The 19,093-nt window shown below is 34.3% G+C and overlaps 1 pseudogene; it reads right to left on the bottom strand.

The window, feature by feature from the left end:
• Window positions 1–968: 968 nt before the first annotated feature.
• LOC141504270 (ubiquitin-ribosomal protein eS31 fusion protein-like) overlaps window positions 969–19,093 on the bottom strand; it is a 75,395-nt pseudogene continuing 57,270 nt past the window's right edge.

Here is a 19,093-nt window from a genome sequence, read left to right as displayed (position 1 = left end):
TGCTCTATCCACTGCACCACTTAGTTGCCTCAAGAAATAATGTATTTGTTAAAATTATAAATAATAACTTTACTAAAAAAAACACTGGCTATAAAATTTGTTCCCCAACTTTCTGATTCCCTTCTAAATCTTCCCTAGATGGGGTTTTGTTTAATCAAAGTTTTTTTTTATTTCAATGTAATCAAAAAAGCAATCTTGCATTTCATAATGTTCTCTATCTCTTATATGGTCATAGATTCTCCCCTTCTCCATAGATTTGATAGATTCCTTGCTCTCCTCATTTGCTTCTCATATCATCCTTTATATATAAATCGTGCACTCATTTTGACTTTATCTTGGTTTACAGCATAAGATGCTGGCCTTTCCATCTTTCATCTGAAATTTTTGTCAATTTTTGTCAAATAATGAGTTCTTATTCCAGAACCTGGAGTTTATAAAAGGGATTACTATTGTCATTTACTACTGTATCTATTTATCTAATCTCTATCTATTTATCTATTTATCTAATCTACTGATCCACCACTCTATTTCTTAGGCAGTATCAAATTGTTTAATAATTGATGCTTTATAATATAATTTTAGGTCTGTTATGGCTAGGCAATCTTTCATTAATTCTTGACTTTTAATTCTATTTAATTATATTCTTCACTTTTTGTACTTTCAGATGAATTTTGTTATTATTTTTCTAACTCTGTAAAATGATTTTTTGGTAGTTTAATTGTTGTGGCACACTGAATAAATCAATCTAATTAGGTAGGACTTTCATTTTTATTATAATAGCTTGGCCTACCCATCAGCAACTGATATTTTTCCAATCATTTAGACATGATTTTATTTGCCTGAAAGTGTTTTGCAATTATGTTCATAGAGATCCTGGTTTTGTTTTGGCAGTTAGACTCCCAAATATTTTATGGGGACTACAATTATCTTATTTTTTAATAGTTGAATTCTTTTTAACACATATACATTTATTTGTCTTCTGGCTTGTTGAAGCAGTAGGTAAGACAACACTTGCCACAATAATGTCTGTCAAAATGGCTAGCCATAAAGTTTCCAGCACCACATTCATCACAAAGGCACTCCTGTTGAAGGTGGCTCATGTTGCCATTCTCATCAACCTTGTAGTACTTCAGAACAGCAAGTTTAACCTTCTTCCTCTTATGTTTGTTCTTTTTGGGAGTGGTATAAGACTTCTTTCTCTTCTTGGCACCACTCTGAAGCCTCAGAACAAGATGAAGGATAGACTAGTTTTGTATGTTGTAGTCAGACAAAGTACATCCATCTTCCAGTTGCTTGCTAGCAAAAATCAATCTTTGTTGGGGGAATACCTTCCTTATCTTGTATCTTGGCCTTGACTTTTCAATAGTATCAACCTCAAGGGTGATGGTCTTCCCCATCAAAATCTTCATGAAAATCTGTATCTTGGTGCTGGGTCCACCCATTGAAGGCAGATTTGGAAGAGAGCAACAATTATCTTAAACAGAATTTCTCCTTTTATCTCACTTCTGGAATTTGCTGGTAATATATAGAAATGCTAAGGATTTATGTGGATCTATTTTATATTCTACAATTTTGTTAAAGATATTTCAAGTAGTTTTTCAGTTGATTCCCTATGTATGCCATCATATCATCAGTAAAGGGAAGTAGTTCTGTTACCTATCTTAATTCCTTCAATTTTTTTTCTTCTCTTTTTGTAAAGCTAAAATGTCTAGTATAATAATGAATAACCGGGATAAAATGAATGTTCTTGTTCACTGCTGATCCTATTGGGAAAACTTCTAGTTTTTCCCTACACATATAATGCCTACTGATGATTTTAGGTAGATATCATTTATTATTCTAAAGAAAACTTTTTTGTTTCTTGTTGTCTAGTGGTTTTTTTAGGTTTTTGCAAGGCAATGGGGTTAAGTGGCTCACCCAAGGCCACACTGCTAGGGAATTATTAAGTGCCTGAGGTCAGATTTGAACTCAGGTACTCCTGACTCCAGGGCTGGTGCTGTATCCACTGTGCCACCGAGCTGCCCCTGCTGTATTTTTTTCAAAAGCTATTATTAGGTAGTACAATGGATTGAGCATTGACCCTGTTGTCAGAAGGACCCGAGTTTAAATATGACTTGAGACTCCTCATAATTAACTAGCTGTGTATCCTTGGTCAAGTCATTTAACCCCATTACCTTGAAAAAATCAATAGGAAAAAGAAAAAGTTATTATTTCATCTATTGAAACAATCATGATTTCTGTTAGTTTTGTTTATGATATGGTTCATTTTCCCAATACTTTTCCTAATATTGAAACAATCCTACATATTCCTAACTATATCATATTACTATATTATACTCATGATAAATTATTGTAGTCTCTTTATTTATATTTTATTTGAAAATTTGGTATCAATATTCTTTTCTTTTTTAGATTTTTCAAGGCAATGGGATTAAGTGGCTTGCCCAAGGCCACATGGCTAGGTAATTATTGTGTCTGAGGTAGATTTGAACCCAGGTACTCCTGACTCCAAGGCTGGTGCTCTATCCACTGTGCCACCTAGCAGCCCCTTGCATCCATATTCTTTAGGCAAATTGGTCTGTAATTTTCATTCTTTGTTTTGATTTTTTTTTGGTTTAGGTATCAGTACCATATTTATGTCATAAAAAGAATTTGGCAGGAGTCCTTTATTTTTAAAAATAGTTTACATAGTATTGGAATTAATTGTTTTGTAGATGCTTGCTACAATTCAGTTGTAAATCCATCTGGACCTGGAGATTTTTTCTTAGGGAATTCACTGATGGCTTATTCAATTTCTTTTTCACAATTATGATTTCTAACTGTGCATTTCCCTCTATCCTATTTTTCACATACATTCTTTATTCTGTATTTTCTCCTTTTACCCTTCTGTCTTGATCAGTGTTTTACTTCTGATCACCACCTCTCTTATTCTATCCTTCCTTCTATCAACCCCCACCTTTTATCCTTTTCCCATCCTTCATCTGATATCCCTTCTGCCCTTCCTTCTAACAACACCTACCTCTCTTTTCTTTTTGCTTTCCCCTCCTATTTGTGTAAATGGTAAGATAAAATTTCTATATTCAACTGGTGTATATGTTATTCTCACTTTGAACCAAATTAGATGAACCTTCTTTTCTTCTACTGAAATAGGTTTTTATACCTCCTTATATAATGCAGTTTACCTTATTTGGTCTCTTCTTTTCCTCTTGTCCCAATACAATCTTTTTTTTTCCACCCCTTGTTTATCATCACATCAAAGTCAACTTGTATCCACAGAACTTTTCTGTGTATACCCCTTCTTACTCCCTTAAGAGTTACAGTTCTCAGGATTATAAGTATCATTCGCTTATGTAGGGATGTTAACAGTTTAACCTTATTGAAAAACATTTTTTTCTTTCCTATTTACTTTTTTTATGCTTCTCTTGAGTCTTGTATTTGAAGATCAAATTTTCTATTCAACTCTAGTCTTTTTATTAGCAACATTTGAGGGGCGGCTGGGTGGCACAGTGGATAAAGCACTGGTTCTGGAGGCAGGAGTATGGAGTACCTGGGTTCAAATCCATTCTCAGACACTTAATAATTACCTGGGTGTGTGGCCTTGGGCAAGCCACTTAACCCCATTTGCCTTGTAAAAATCTAAAAAAAAACATTCGAAAGTATATTTCATTGATGTCCATTTTTCCCTGATTATGGGGATTTTTTGCTAGACAGTTGATTTTTGGTTTTAATCCAAACTACTTTGCCTTCTGGATTATCATTTTACAAATCCTCCAATCTTTTAATGAAGAAGTTGCTAGGTTCTGTGTAATCCTATGACTCATTTAAATTGCATTGCTTGCAGTGTTTACTTCTTGAACTGATAATTCTGGAATTTGGATCCAATAATCCTTGCAGTGTTCATTTTGGAATCTCTTTCATTGAATTGTTTCAATGGCTATTTTACCATGTTGTCATAAGATATCAAGGCAGTTTTCCTTGGTTATTTCTTGAAAGATGCTTCCCAGGCTGTTTTTTGATCATGGCTTTTAGTCTAGTAAGCTTAAAATTAATTTTCCTGGATCTCTTTTCTAGGTAAGTTGTTTTTCCAAAGAGGCATTATATATTTTCTTTCATTATTTACTTTATTTTGTTTGACTGATTCTTTGTTTTAGTTTTTTTATTTTAATTAGTTAATTTATTTATTTATTTTGAATTCCACAACCTTTCACCTAATCTTGCTTCCCCACCCCCACCCCACAGAAGGCAGCCCTTTATATTGTTTCCATGGTATACATTGATCCAAGTTGAATGTGATAACAGAAATCATATCCTAAAGATAATAGTCTTTGGACTCTGTTCAAACTCCACAATTCTTTATACATTGCTAAAATATTCTTGTTTAAGAGCAAACATAATACCCCCTCCCCCACAAAAATATAGAATTTCATGAGAAATAAAGCAAAAGAAAGAGGACAAAAGTGTGTTTCAGTCTGTGTTTTGATACCATCAGCTCTGTCTTAGGGGGATTGCATTCTTCATCATAAGTCCAGTTGCCACTGCTGACTGTAACTCCCTCCATCCATTACTCTCCATTATCATATACCATATTCTCTCTCTCCTTTGACCCCATCCCTCTTCCAAAATGTGCTGTAGGGCAGCCAAGTGGTGAAGCGGACAAAGCACTGGCCTTAGGGCCAAGAGGCCCCTAATCCCACATACCTCCCCAGAAACCCAGCAAGTACCCAGCCCCGTGGTCCCAGACAGGTCACCTAATCCCAGCACCTTGCAAAAAATAAAAAAGATAATGCATTATATCTGACTATTCTCTGCCATTATCTACCCTCTCCTCCAAGACCCATAATCCCTCTCTTCCTCCTGTCCCCCTTCTCTCCTCCTTACTCCAGAAGTCTATACCCTATTGAACATGTATGCTGTTTCCTCTATAAGCCATTTCTAATAAGAGTGAAGGTTTCCTCTTTCCCCTTTTGCCTTCCCCCCTTCCATATCATTGCAAAAGCTCATTGCAAAAAAAAAGGTCTTTTATATGAAATCTTAGTCTATTCCACTTCTCCTTTCTCTTACTCCCAGTACATTTCCCTTTTAGTCATTAACTCCATTTTTACATTACATCTTCAAATTCAGTTCTTTCTGATGCTTCATCTATAAAAGTTCCTTCTACCAGCCCTACCAAATGAGGAGTCTCATATAAGCATTATCAGTATCATCTTTCCATGCAGGAATACATACAGTTCATCATCATTAAGTCCCTCATAATTTACCCTTCTCCACTCTCTATGCTCCACCTATTTGAAGTTTGGACTTTCTGTTCAGCTCTGGTCATTTCAACAGGACCATTTGAAATTCCCATATTTCGTTGAATGTCCATCTTTTCCCCTGGAAGAGGATGTTCAGTTTTGCTGGGTAGTTGATTCTTGTTTGCATTCCATGCTCTTTTGCCTTCTGGAGTATTATATTCCAAACCCTGTGATCTCTTTATGCAGTTGTTGCTAAATCCTGTGTGATCCTGAATACAGCTCCACAATATTTGAATTGTGTCCTTCTGGCTGCTTGTAATATTTTCTCTTTGAATTGGGAGTTCTGGAAATTGGCTATAATATTTCTAGGGGTTTTGGGGGGGGGATCTCTTTCCAGGGAGATCAATGGATTTTCTCAATTTCGATTTTGCCCTCAGCTTCTAGGATATCAGGGCAATTTTCCTATAGGAATTCTTTAATAATGAGGTCAAGGCTCTTTTCATGATCATGACTTTCAGGTATCCCAGTAATTTTTAAATTATCTGAAGTTTCTTCACTCTGGTGGGCCACCCCTCTAACCCCATGGAATATTTTTTCCACTATTTTCCAGGTTACCTTAGGTTGGAAAACTGCCTCACTGGATCTTTCTGTGGGTTCTGTCTCTCAAAAATTTAGTTAGAGTCATATTTTTTAAGATTTTTGAAATATTTTAGAGAGCGCACTTAGGAGAGGCTTTTCCCCTTCTGCTATCTTGGCTTCTCTCCTCTGTTATCATTCATCAAGTTGTTAACTTCCACTTACACATTTCTAATTTTTAGGAACTATTTTCTTCAATGAGCCTTTGTACGATTTTTATTCTATTTTAGGAGTTATTTTCTTCAATGGATTCTTTTTTGTAATTTGGGTAATTATAATTTTTAAGCATTTGCTTTCTTCAGTCAGTTTTTGTACTTCCTTTTTACAATCTGTAGACTCTCTCTTATTACTTTCATTTCTTTTCCTAATTTTTCTTCTACCTATCTTATTTGATTTTTATAGTCCTTTTGGGGCTTAAAACTAATTCATATTCCCATCTGAGGTTTCACATAAACATTTTGGCATTGCTGCCTTCTGAGTTTGTATTTTCTTCCTCTCTATTGTCATAGTATCCATCTGTGGTCAGGTCCTTGACTATTTTTTTTTGTTGTTGGTTAATTAGTAGCCTATTTTAAGACTTTTAAAGTTGAACTCAGATTCTGGGACACAGGGCACATTATCCCACATTTTTGTACTGGTTTTCTCTGCTGGTGCTTCAGATATTGATAGATTACTTACTGGGTTGGCCTATTTGTACCTGTTGTTCCAGGGGTTCTGATGCTGGCAGTGTACTTCCTGTACATGGACTGAAGGCCTCACAGCTGACCTACTATGCCACTGGTCTGCTGAACCAGGATCTAGGTGGTCTCATTTGTTGAACTGTGCTATGAAAAAAAGTCTCCCCCTGACTTCCCTGGACATCATCAGCATGGAACCATGCTCCCATTTTACCCAAGTGGGACCAATCTTTACTAAAATCCATCTAAGTTATCTTAAGTTGGGAATTTTTTTCACTGTGTTTTTTTGTAGGTTCTGTTGCTCCAGAACCCATTTAGATTCTTGAATTATATAGTTTCCGAGGAAAATAGGGGAGAGTTTAGGCATCTTTCTGGCTTTTCTTTGATATCTTAGCTTCACCGCTCCAAAAAAATTATTCTTAAAACAATAAAATTGAGCAAATGGAATCTAATACCACCATGGAATTTCAAAAAGCAATCAAAATCAAAAGAAAATGAAAAAAATGTTCAATATATCCTCAAGAAAATGACTGATAGGGGCCATTGGGTGGTGAAGTGGATAGAGCACCAGGCCTGGAGTCAGGAGGACCTGAATTCAAATCTGGTCTTCTGATTACCTAGTTGTGTGACCTTGAGCAAGTCACTTAACCCCCATTATTTTGCAAAAAACAAAGCCAAAAAGAAAAAGAAAACAACTGACCTGGAATACAGATAAAGGAAAAATAATTTAGATATTATTGACCTATATGAAAGTCACAATCAATAAAGGAACCTAGGTAGTTATATGAAATCATAGATAATCTTAGATCCAGGGTATAATAGAAATTCAAAGAATCCACTGACCATCTCCTGAAAGAGTTTTCAAAATAAAAACTCCTGAGAATTTTCAGAGCTCTTTGTCAAGAAGAAAATATTGTAAGCAGTCAGAAAGAAACAATTCAAATATCATGGAACCATATTTTCTTTTAACATGGTAGTCACTAAATCTTGTGTGATCCTGACATACAAGATATATTGACTACCTTGTTAAAAAAATATGGCTGCAAATATGAAATTCTAGAAAGAAATGGAGCTAAGATTAAAATCAGTAATAGCATGCCAGGAAAACTGAGTATGATATAATTTTACAGAATGGGAAATTGGTATTTAATGAAATAGAAAACTTTCAAAATTCTTGATGAAAACACCAGAGATCAATAGAAAATGTGGTTTTCAAATATGAAATTCAACAGAAGCATAAAAAGATAAATATAAATGACAAATCTAAAGGCTTCTATAAGATTAAATGTTTATATTCCAAATGGAAAGATGACAAATGTAACTCCTAAGAATTTTAGCATTAATGGGACAGTCAAAAGGAGTTTACAGAGAGGAAATAGGTATGAATTAGGTATGTTAGAATGATCTCAAAGAAGGAAAAAAAATAAAGGGGTGAAAAAGGGGGAGGGAGAATGGGAAAAGGGGTAAGGGAGAGTTTGGAGTGAGAAATTTTTCTCACATAAAATGATCTATAAGAAAGACATTTAATAGTGAGTAGAAAATTTGGGGAGGTAAGAATGACAGAAATCTAATTCTCATATGAGAAGATAAAAGGGAAGCAGTGGTTAGAATCAAAATAGACATTTGAGGAAGGACAGGATAAAAGCAGAGAAGGAAAGCTCATTCTCTACTTCTCTCATTGTTCTCCCTATCTTTACCTCTCTTCTTCTCTCTCCCTTCTTTTCTCTTATTCTTTTCATCTTTTTCTTCTTCATCTCTTCATCATCATTATGTTCATCATCATCTTTATCATGTTTTTCTTCTTTCTCCTTTTCTTCTTTTTCCTTCTTTCTTCTTCCTCATCTTTCTTCCTTTCTTCTTCTTTTTCTTCTTTTTCTTCTTTTTCTTCTTCTTCTTCTTCTTCTTCTTCTTCTTCTTCTTCTTCTGCTTCTGCTTCTGCTTCTGCTTCTGCTTCTGCTTCTGCTTCTGCTTCTGCTTCTGCTTCTACTTCTGCTTCTCCTCCTGCTCGTTTCCTCTCCCTCTCCCCATATGCCTTGCCTGGTGAAAAACCCTGTGAAGTGTCCTGGTACTTCTGTCAATCACTTCCAGCACCTCTCTTCCTTAATTTATTCTCAGAGTTCCAAGCCTTCCAATCTGGAAATGATAGCTGAGGCTATTCGACCCATCCAGTAGTAAAATTAGCATCCTCAGATCCCCCACAAAAGTCCATCATGGATGAGCTTTAAGAGGGCTCCAGTTAGGGGAGCACTAGCAGCCCATTCCACATGTTTACCCCTCTAAAAAACATTAAGTAAGACCCTAATGATATGGGACATTAGAGGAGAGAGTAAAGATTGAAAAGCAAAGAAACTATAACTTCCCCCCCAGAAGGAATGTAATAATAAGTCATGGAATCCTAATCTATTTCATGTGTAATATGACATGAGCACCCCTTAATCCTGAAGTAGGTAAATAGGCAAGCTTTGGTACCATCACTGAGGTGAGCAACCCTCATGGAGAATGGGCTTGACATCTCTGCCAACAGTAGAGATAGAGGGAAAAACATAGTAATATAACAATCATAACTGTGAATGTGAAGGGGATGAACTCACCCATAATATGAAGGCATAGAGCAGAAAAGATTAGAAAACAGAATCCAATAATAGGTTGTTTACAAAAAAAAACACTTGAAAAAGAAAGACACACAGGGTTAAAGAGCTAGACGAGAATCTAATGTTCTTCAAAGGAAATTAAAAATAAAAAGACAAGTCAAAAAGTAGAATTAATTGAAAGAGATAATTGAAAGACATTTTGCCAAGTAGTATCATGTACAATGAAGTAATACCAAAAAAATTACAGCAAGTTTTTTTGATAAAGACCTAATTTCCCAAATTTAAAGAAAACTAAGTCAAATTTTAAAAAATGAGAGCTTTCTTAATTTATAAATGTTAAATGATATGAATAAGCAGTTTTCAGGAGAAGAAATCAAAACTATTTGTAGCCATATGAAAAAATGCTCTTAAATCACTATTGATAAGAGAAATGTAAATTAAAACAACTCCATTTCACATCCTTTAAAAATGGAATGCTGGAAGAGAAAAGGGAAAATAGGTACACTAATAAACTGTATGTGAAGTAGTGAACTGGTCTAGCCAATCTGGAAAAACAATTTGGAACTATACCCAAAGGAATATAAAATTATGTATTGTCTTTGATCCAGAAATACCATTACTAAGTTTGTATCCTAAAAAGTTTTTTTAAAATAGTATTTTATTTTTCCCCTATACATACTAAATTTTTTTTAACTTTGTGGGTTTTTAAGTTCTGAGTTCCGAATCTATCTCGCTTTCCTTCTCTCTCTCCTATTTCCATTCCTAAGAAAGTAAAGAATTCTTTTGAAAGGAAAAGGACCTATATGCACAAAAATATTTATAACATCTCTTTTTTTGTGGTAATAAGCAATTGGAAATTAAGGGGCTTTTCATAATTTGACAAATGACTAAACAACTTGGGACATATGATTGTGTTGGAGTACTATTTTACTAAAAGAAATGAAAAAGGGGATGGGTTGTTTCAGAAAAAAACATGTTAAGACCTATTTGAAATGATGCAAAATAAAGTGAGAAGATCCAGAAGACCATTGTGCTTGGTAATAACCATGTTGTAATGGTGATCAACTGTTAAAGACTTGGCTACTCAAATTAGTACATCTTCCAAGTCAATTCCAAATAACTCATGTTGAATAAAATACTGTCCATCTCCAGAGAGAGAAATGATTATCTCTGAGTACAAGTAGAATATAATTTTCTCATTTCATTTTTCTTTTACTCTTGCAATATGTATAATATTGAAATACTTTGCATGATTTCATGCATATAATTTAAACCATATTCTTGCCTTCTCAATGTATAAGAGGATAGGAAGAAGGGAGATAATTTGGAACTCAAAATTCAAAAGGAAAAGATTGCTGAAAATAAATAATATATTTTATTTTAATATTTTATTTTTCCCCAGTTACATGTAAAAACTTTAACATTCTTTTTTAAAACTTTGAATTCCAAATTCTCTCCATTCTTTCCATCCTAGTTTCCGACCTCACTGAGAAAGTAAGTTATTTAATATAGTTTAAAAATGTGTAGTCATGTAAAACACTTCCATAACAGTCATGTTGTGAAAGGAAACAGCACCCCTCCCTATGAAAAGCAACTTCAAGAAAAATAAAATATAATAAAATATAATAAAAAGTATGCTTCAATCTGTATTCAGACACCAGCAGCTCCTTCAGAGTTGTCTTGTGTGACAGAATTGCTGAGGAAAGGTAAGTCATTTACCATTGATCATCCTATATCATATATATATATATATATATATATATATATATATATATATATATCCATCCTATACTTTGTATATTATATATTTTCCATGGCATCTGCTCATGTATGTCTTTCCAGGTTTTACTGAGAGCATTCTGTTCATCATTCCTTGTAGGAGAATAGTGTTCCATCATAATTACAATTTATTTAGCCATTCTCCAACTGATGGGCATTCTCTCATTTTCCAATTTCATTTTTTTAGGTTTTTTTGCAAGGCAAATGGGGTTAAGTGGCTTGCCCAAGGCCACACAGCTAGGTAATTATGAAGAGTCTGAGGCCAGATTTGAACTCAGGTACTCCTGACTCCAGGGCCTGTGCTTTATCCACTGTGCCACCTAGCCACCCATTTTCCAATTTCTTGACACCAGAAAAGAATTGCTATAAATATTCTAATACATATTGGTACTTTTCCATTATATTTTTCATCTCTTCTGAAACACAGACGTAGTAGCAGTATTGCTAGGTCAGAGTATTCATATTTTTATAGCCATTTGGACATCATTTCAAATTGTTCTACAGAACTGTTGTTAATTACCTAGCTGTGTGGCCTTGGGCAAGCCACTTAACCCCATTGCCTTAGAAAATCTAAAAAAATAAAAATAAACATAAAAAATAAATAAAAATTACTTGTTCAAAAAAAAAGAACTGTTGAATCATTTCACAACACCTCCAGGTGTATTAATGTCTTATTTCTACTACATTTTCTCCAACATTTTCATTTTCCCTTTCTATCACAGTAGTTATTCCAAAGGTATAAGGTAGTACCTCAGAATTATTCTAATTTGTAATTTTATCAATCAATAATGAATTTGGACTTTTTAAAAATATAGTCATAGATAGCATTAATAATCTTATCTGAAAACTGTTCATATCTTTTACTCATTTACCAATTGAGGAATGACTTATTTTTTTAAAAAAATTGATTCATTTTTTTATATTTGTGAAATGAGCTCTTTATCATAGAAACTTGTTTCAATATTTTTTCCCATAGTTACTATTGCTAACTGAATTTCCCCTCCCATTTTAATACTCTCAACCTCATTTATTCTATTCTTTCTCCTTTCCCTCTGTCCCTCCTCAAAAGTGTTTTGTATTTGGCTACCTCCTCCCACAATCTTCCCACACTTCTATCATCGCCTCCTTTCTCCCATTTCCTTCCCTTCCTACTTTTTTCTAGGGCAAGAAAATTTTCTATGCCCAATTGCCTGTGTATGATATTCCCTTTCTGAGAAAATTTCCAAGCTCTTCCTCAATTCCCTCGTTCTCCCACTCCACTGTAAATGCTTTTCCTTGCCTCTTTTATGTGAAATATCTACTCCATTCTATCTCTCCTTTCCCCTTTCTTCTAGTACATTGTTCTCATCACTTAATTCATAGTTTTAATATATTATCACTTCATATTCAACCCCTACCTGTCCCTGGAATATATATGCTCCTTCTAACTGCCTAATAAATGAGAAAGTTCATATGATTAACAGAATCATCTTCCTATACAGGAATATATAGGCAGTTGCACATCATTAAATCCTTGTAAATTACATTTACAATTTACCTTTTTATGCTTCATTTGAGACTCATATTTAAAAATCAAATTTTCTGTTCAGTTCTGATGTTTTCTTCAGGAAAATTTTAAATTCCCCTCTTTCATGGAATGCCCAAATTTCTCCTGAAAGTGTATGTTCAGTTTTGTGTGGTAATTGATTATTTGTTCCAGAATATCACATTCCAAGTCTTACAGTCACTTAATGTAGAAGCTACTAAATCTTGTGTCATCCTAACTGTGGCTCCACAATAATTGTATTATTTCTTGCTCACTGCTTATAATATATTTTTCTTAATCTGAGAGCTCTCAAATTTGATTATAATAATTCTGGCAGTTTTCATTTTGGGATTTATTTCAGAATATGATTGGGAGATTCTTTCACTTGCTATTTTATCCTCTGCTTCTAGAATATCAAGGCATTACAGAAGCTAGAGATTCTGGCCTCAAATCAATTCTTGAAAATTTCTCAAAAGATGATATATAGGGTCTTTTTTTGATCATGGCTTTCAGATAAACCAATAATTTTAAAATGATCTCTTCTAGATCTATTTTCCTAGATAGCTGATTTTTCCATTGAACCATTTTCCATTGTTGTCTAGTTTTTCATTCTTTTAGTTTTGTTTTATTGTTTCTTGAAATCTCACAAAGTCATCAGCTTCTCTTTGCTCCATCCTATATATTAGGTAATTATTTTCTTCAGTAAGTTTTTGTATCTCTTTTTTTATATAGTCAATTCGACTTTTTAAGGCATTCATTTACTCATTGACTTTTTGTACTTCTTTTTCTATTTTATCCAATGTGGTTTTTAAGATGTTATTTTCTTCTTTATTTTTGGGGGTCTTTCACTAAGCAGTTGACTTACTTTTCATGATTTTCCCTCAACACTCTCATTTCTGTTCCATATTTTTTCCTCTACCTCCCTTACTTGATTTCAGCCTCCTTTGTAAGCTCTTCCATAGCCTGAGACCAATTCACACATTTCTTGGAAGCTTTGGATTCAGAAGCTTTGACTTTGTTATGTTCCAAGTGTGTATTTTGTTTTCCTTATCACCATAGTAACTGTTTCTGGTCAGATTTTTTTCCTTCTGTTGTTTGCTCATTTTTCCAGCCTATTACTTGATTTTAACTCTTTGTTAAGGTAGGGCTCTGCTTTCAGTAGGGCAAACTGTCCTCATTTTTTTTTTGGTTTCTGCAATGGGTTTAAGTGACTTGCTCAAGGACACACAGATAGGTAATTATTAAAAGTCTGAGGCCAGATTTGAAGTCAGGTCCTCCTGACTCCAGGGTCTACACATTGAACCACCTAGCTACCCCAGGTGTTTTGTTTTGTTTTGTTTTTTAGGTTTTTGCAAGGCAATGGGGTTAAGTGGCTTGCCCAAGGCCACACAGCTAGGTAATTATTAAGGGTCCGAGGGCTGATTTGAACCCAGATACTCACTCCTGACTTCAGGGCTGGTGCTCTATCCACTGTACCACCTAACCACCCCAGGTGTTTTTAGTAGTTATTTTCAGAGATACCTCAAGGGACCTGCAAGTTTTTAGTCGTTTCAGGGTGTCATGATTTAAGGAGAGGTTTTTACTACTCTCCTGATCTGTATTCTGTTCTCTGGGTGATTAGAAGCACTCCTTTCTACCCTGGAACTAGTAGGAAGGCTATCTTCCCCTGGGGAAGTAGCCTTTGTTGTGCTACTGTTCCTCTTCTTCCTATAACTGGAACTCAGGCTGAGACCCCAGATCTGACTCAGATCTGAATATGAGCAAAGCAACAGAGTTCTGCCTCAAATAGATAAGAGATCCCTATAAGCTTCTTCTGACTCCCTTACTGTCTGTGGACCAAGAACTCTAGACATAGCTCTCTCTGTTCATTCAGTAACTCCAAGAGATTAATCCTGGTTCCCTTGGACAGAATCTGCTGCGGTGGACTCTGCACTGTTGATACCTGTGCTGGTTAGTGCTCTACTCTTACCCTGGTGGAGTGGCAGACTTTTCCTGCTAACCTTCCAAGTTGTCCTTGGCAGGCTCTTGACTGAGAAGTCTGAAGCCAGTGACCCTGTTACATGTTAATGGATTGTTAGGATGGTTTGCTCTGGTGTGACCAAACTGCCCTGTGTTCCTCTCTCACCCTGAGGCAAAAGACCCTTCCTGCTGTCCTTCAAGTTGTCTTGGACTGAAAAATTGCTTCATTCGGTCTTTCATGGGTTTTGCTGCTTAGAATTTTAGTTATATTTAAAGGTATTTGGAGTGGTTTGGAAGAACTTGGGAAAATACTTGCCTTTACTCATGTGGTTCCCCCAATATTATTTATATAAAAGAAACTTGAGATCAATGAACACACTATTTACTAGAGGAATTTAGTTGTATTCATCTTAATGATGTAACTATAAATAAAACAAGACAAAAATAAATTATGAATAAATGAAAAGAAGGTTCTCTAGGGTCTTTATGGAATGGTAAGTAAAGGAAATGGTAGAAATGGTTTAACTGTGGGTCCAAAATCAATAGGAATAATCAATTCAAGATATCTTTGATCAACTACTACAAAGTTGATGCAGCAGCTAGAGTGCTGGGCCTAGAGTCAGGAAGAACTGAGGTTAAATATTACCTTACTAGCTGTGTGATCTTGGGCAAGTCACTTAACTTCTTTCCCTCACTTCCCTCAGTTATAAAATAGGGGATAATAACAGCAGCTCCACACCTGTGCTGTGAGGATCAAATGACAAAAATGTATGTAAAACATTTAACATGGTGCCTGACAAATGGTAGGTTCTATATAAATGTTTTTCCCCTCTTTCCCTTCCTCTTTCTGAGAACTGCATAGTGCAATTCTTATAATAAGTATTCAGAAAAGAACACCATGAAAATAATGACAAGTTATACATCATTATCCATTATGGAGGAAGAAGTGGTAGAAAATTTCTACTAGTATTCCAAATTAAATCAACACAGACATTAATGTAAAAGTTACATGAAATGAAAGTAGAAAAAAAGATCATAGGTAGGAAGCATGGATCAGGAATAAAGAATGAAAGAGCAAAAGACTTGCAAACTACAAAGAAATCTAGTACCTATAAATCATGAATAGTGAGAAAAGACTTAGAACAGGCCCAGAAGAGCTAAACGATTGGACACCCCTGAATTAGAATGTGCTAGACAAGACAAGATCCAAAATACATCACATAAAAAATAAAATTGACTATGTTTTAACAGATGGAGAATGACTTGATATTAATGTGGGAGTTATTCTTTAATCAGTTGTCTGTGTACCATCAGATTCTTAACTTGTTAGAGAAATGATCAAAATTATTTTGAAAATGGAAGAAACTAAATAAAAAATGTCAAGCAATTAAAACAACTAGAACCTGATGTACTTGAACAAGTCATTATATTTTAAAAAGGAATATGGTCAGAAGAAAAGACACATCAATTACAATAAAAGCATATTTAAGTTTAGATAAATCATTACTCTAAAGAGATAATCAAAAAAGTCCAGAAAGTATCTTAGTCAGAAAATGCTTGACTAACTTGCCAAGTGGGAATATATCACAGTCAAACAGTACTAGTTTAGAGTAACCACATTTATATAATCTTAAATAAAAAGATCATATGTCAAAAAAGTAGTAGCATCTCACAAAACAGAAAGAAGTTAGAGAAGGGTAAAATAAGTTTAAAGGAAGCTTTTTGAGAAACCCAGATAAGCAAAATTATCCTTGTAAAATATAAGGATTAACATGGTAGAAAAACAACAAACTTTACTGTCAAGTAAAGTAGAAGAATTTTAGAAGTTTAATTTCAGAGTTCTAATAAGTCTAAATAGAAGGTTAAGAGGAAACAAATAAAGAACAAAAACAAAAAAAAAAGCATTTGTACAGCAACAAATCTAATAGAAGAAATTAGTGCTGAAGATAATACACCTGTGAGGATATTAGAAGATTAGTCCACAAGGTATTGTGGGAAAATAAAAAAGAGGGAAAACAGCAAAGTTTTAGGGAAATATCAGACCAAAATAATACCAAAAAATCCTCATTGAATCACAGATTTAGAGCTGGAAGGGATATTAAATTAATTGAGTCCAACATTCACATTTTAGAGAGGAGGAAACTCAAAAATAATAATTAAAAAAAAAGATTAACTTGCCCCGTGTCACAGAGATTTTGGGAGACCTGAGATTATCAAGAGGCCATTAACAACCACTAATCTGTATCCCTACTTTGCTTCCTTATAAAATTTTATGTTAATAATACAATCACATTGATATAATCCTTGGTTAGGTGCATAAATAATAGTAAGAGTATGATAAGAGCATGAGTATGAAATAAGCTTTCACAAGGGATATTCAATATTAGACTACTTGTTTACCACTGCACAATTGCATAAAAGATGTGTAAGACAAAAGATCCAATTGCACTTCTTAAATTCTAATTACTAACAAGCTTTTTATTCTATCAAGGAAAAATTGAAAGATCTTTCTCCATTGAGTTTCTTGTGAACACATGAAAAGGATATAACTTTCTTGGAAAATATGACAGCAAAGATAAACTTGACAGAGAAAACATAAAAAAGGGACACATATGCTGACCAAATTTGCTTGATTTTGTCATTGAAATGATGTAGGATAGAGTACATGTTGAAGAGGCATTCTTGATAGATGATAAGATTTTGCAAATACTTTAATTGGTGAGTGATGTTGTGATGTTGGCATCAAGATTTCTAAATCTAAGGGACTATTGGATAAGATAATCATAATGAACCTTTATATAGCAGTTTAATAAAGCACTTTGCAAATATTATTTCATTTAATCCTCACAACAGCCCTGGGAGGTAAGTAATATTATTATCTATATTTTAAATATAAGGAAACTGAGACAGACAGGGGTTGAGTTACATGCCTAGGAACAAATAGCTAGTAAATGTCTGAGACTGGATTTGTACTCAGGTTTCCTATCACAAAGTCTACCACTCTATCCACCAAATCATCTAGCTACCTTATAATCTGTCACATGAATCCGCTAAAAAGAATTTGGAAGAAAACATTATATTGAAATAAAACTGTCTGAAGAGAATATTCTTAGGTAAGATATTATATACATGTTTTATATAAATATGTGTATATATATATATATGTATATATACATATATATATATATATATATTCTTGCCTTCAGATATATGTATATATGTCTATGGATGGCAGTTCAAAATAATATTGTTTTGAATACCAGAATAAACATGAGGGAAAGAGGTGATTGAATTACTTTGGTGTAGTTAGAAAAAATAGCCCCAAATATTTCCCTAAAGCAAAGACTCATCTTTTTTGTAAAACTGACCATCATGGCCCCCACTGTTGGAAGCTGAGGTATTTCACCCCACCCACACTACATGTTGATCTCCAGTGTCTTTTTTTTTTTGAGTTCTGAGTTTTACAATTTTTCTCCCAATCTTACTTCCTTCCCTGCCCCAACAGAAATCAATCTGTCAGGCTTTATTTTGTTTCAGTGTTGTACATTGATCCAAATTGAGTGTGATGAGAAAGAAATCAAATCTTTAAGGAAAAAAACAAAAAGTATAAGAGATAAAAAGATCAGACAATAAGATACCTGTTTTTTTTCTAAATTAAATGGAATATTCCTTGAAATTTGTTCAAACTCCACAGCTCTTTATATGGATACAGATGGTATTCTCCATTGCAGACAGCCCAAATTGTCCCTGGTTGTTGCACTGATGGAACGAGCAAGTCCTTCAAGGTAGAACATCACCCCCATGTTGCTGATGGGGTGTAAAGTATTTTTCTGGTTCTGCTCATCTCACTCAGCCTCAGTTCATGCAAATCCCTCCAGGCTTCCCTGAAATCCCATCCCTCCTGGTTTCTAATAGAACAATAGTGTTCCATGACATACATATAACACAGTTTGCTGAGCCATTCCCCAATTGAAGAACATTTACTTGATTTCCAATTCTTTGCCACCACAAACAGGGCTGCTATGAATATTTTTGTACAAGTGATATTTGTACCCTTTTTCATCATCTCTTCAGGGTATAGACCCAGTAGTGGTATTGCTGGATCAAAGGGTATGCACATTTTTGGTGCCCTTTGGGCATAGTTCCAAATAGCTCTCCAGAAAAGCTGGATGAGTTCACAGCTCCACCAATAATGTAATAATGTGCTAGATTTCTGATAATGTCTCTAGGCTCTCCCCATTGAATATAATATTGTTGATGGTTTCAAACAGATACTGCTAATTATTCTAAGGAAGAGTCCATTTACTCCTACACTCTCTAATGGTTTTAGTAGAAATGGATGCTGTATTTTGTCAAAAGCTTTTTCAGCATCTATTGATATGGTCATATAATTTCTGATAGGTTTGTTGTTGATATAATTGTGTATACTAACAGTTTTCCTAATATTGAACCAACCCTGCATTCCTGGAATAAATCCTACTTGATCATAATGTATTATCCCAGTGACAACTTGTTGTAATCCTTTTCCTAAGATTTTATTTAAGATTTTTGCAGCTACATTCATTAGGGAGATAGGTCTATAAATTTCTTTCTCTGTTTTAACTCTTCCTGGTTTAGGTATCAGCACCATATTGGTTTCATAGAAAGAGTTACACAGAGTTCCATCTTTCCCTATTTTTCCAAAGAGTTTAT

Source organism: Macrotis lagotis, chromosome 1 (assembly GCF_037893015.1).
Source record: "Macrotis lagotis isolate mMagLag1 chromosome 1, bilby.v1.9.chrom.fasta, whole genome shotgun sequence".
NCBI lineage: Eukaryota > Metazoa > Chordata > Mammalia > Peramelemorphia > Peramelidae > Macrotis > Macrotis lagotis.
The sequence above is the reverse complement of the archived record's forward strand: the minus strand, read 5'-3'. Positions and strand labels throughout refer to the sequence as shown.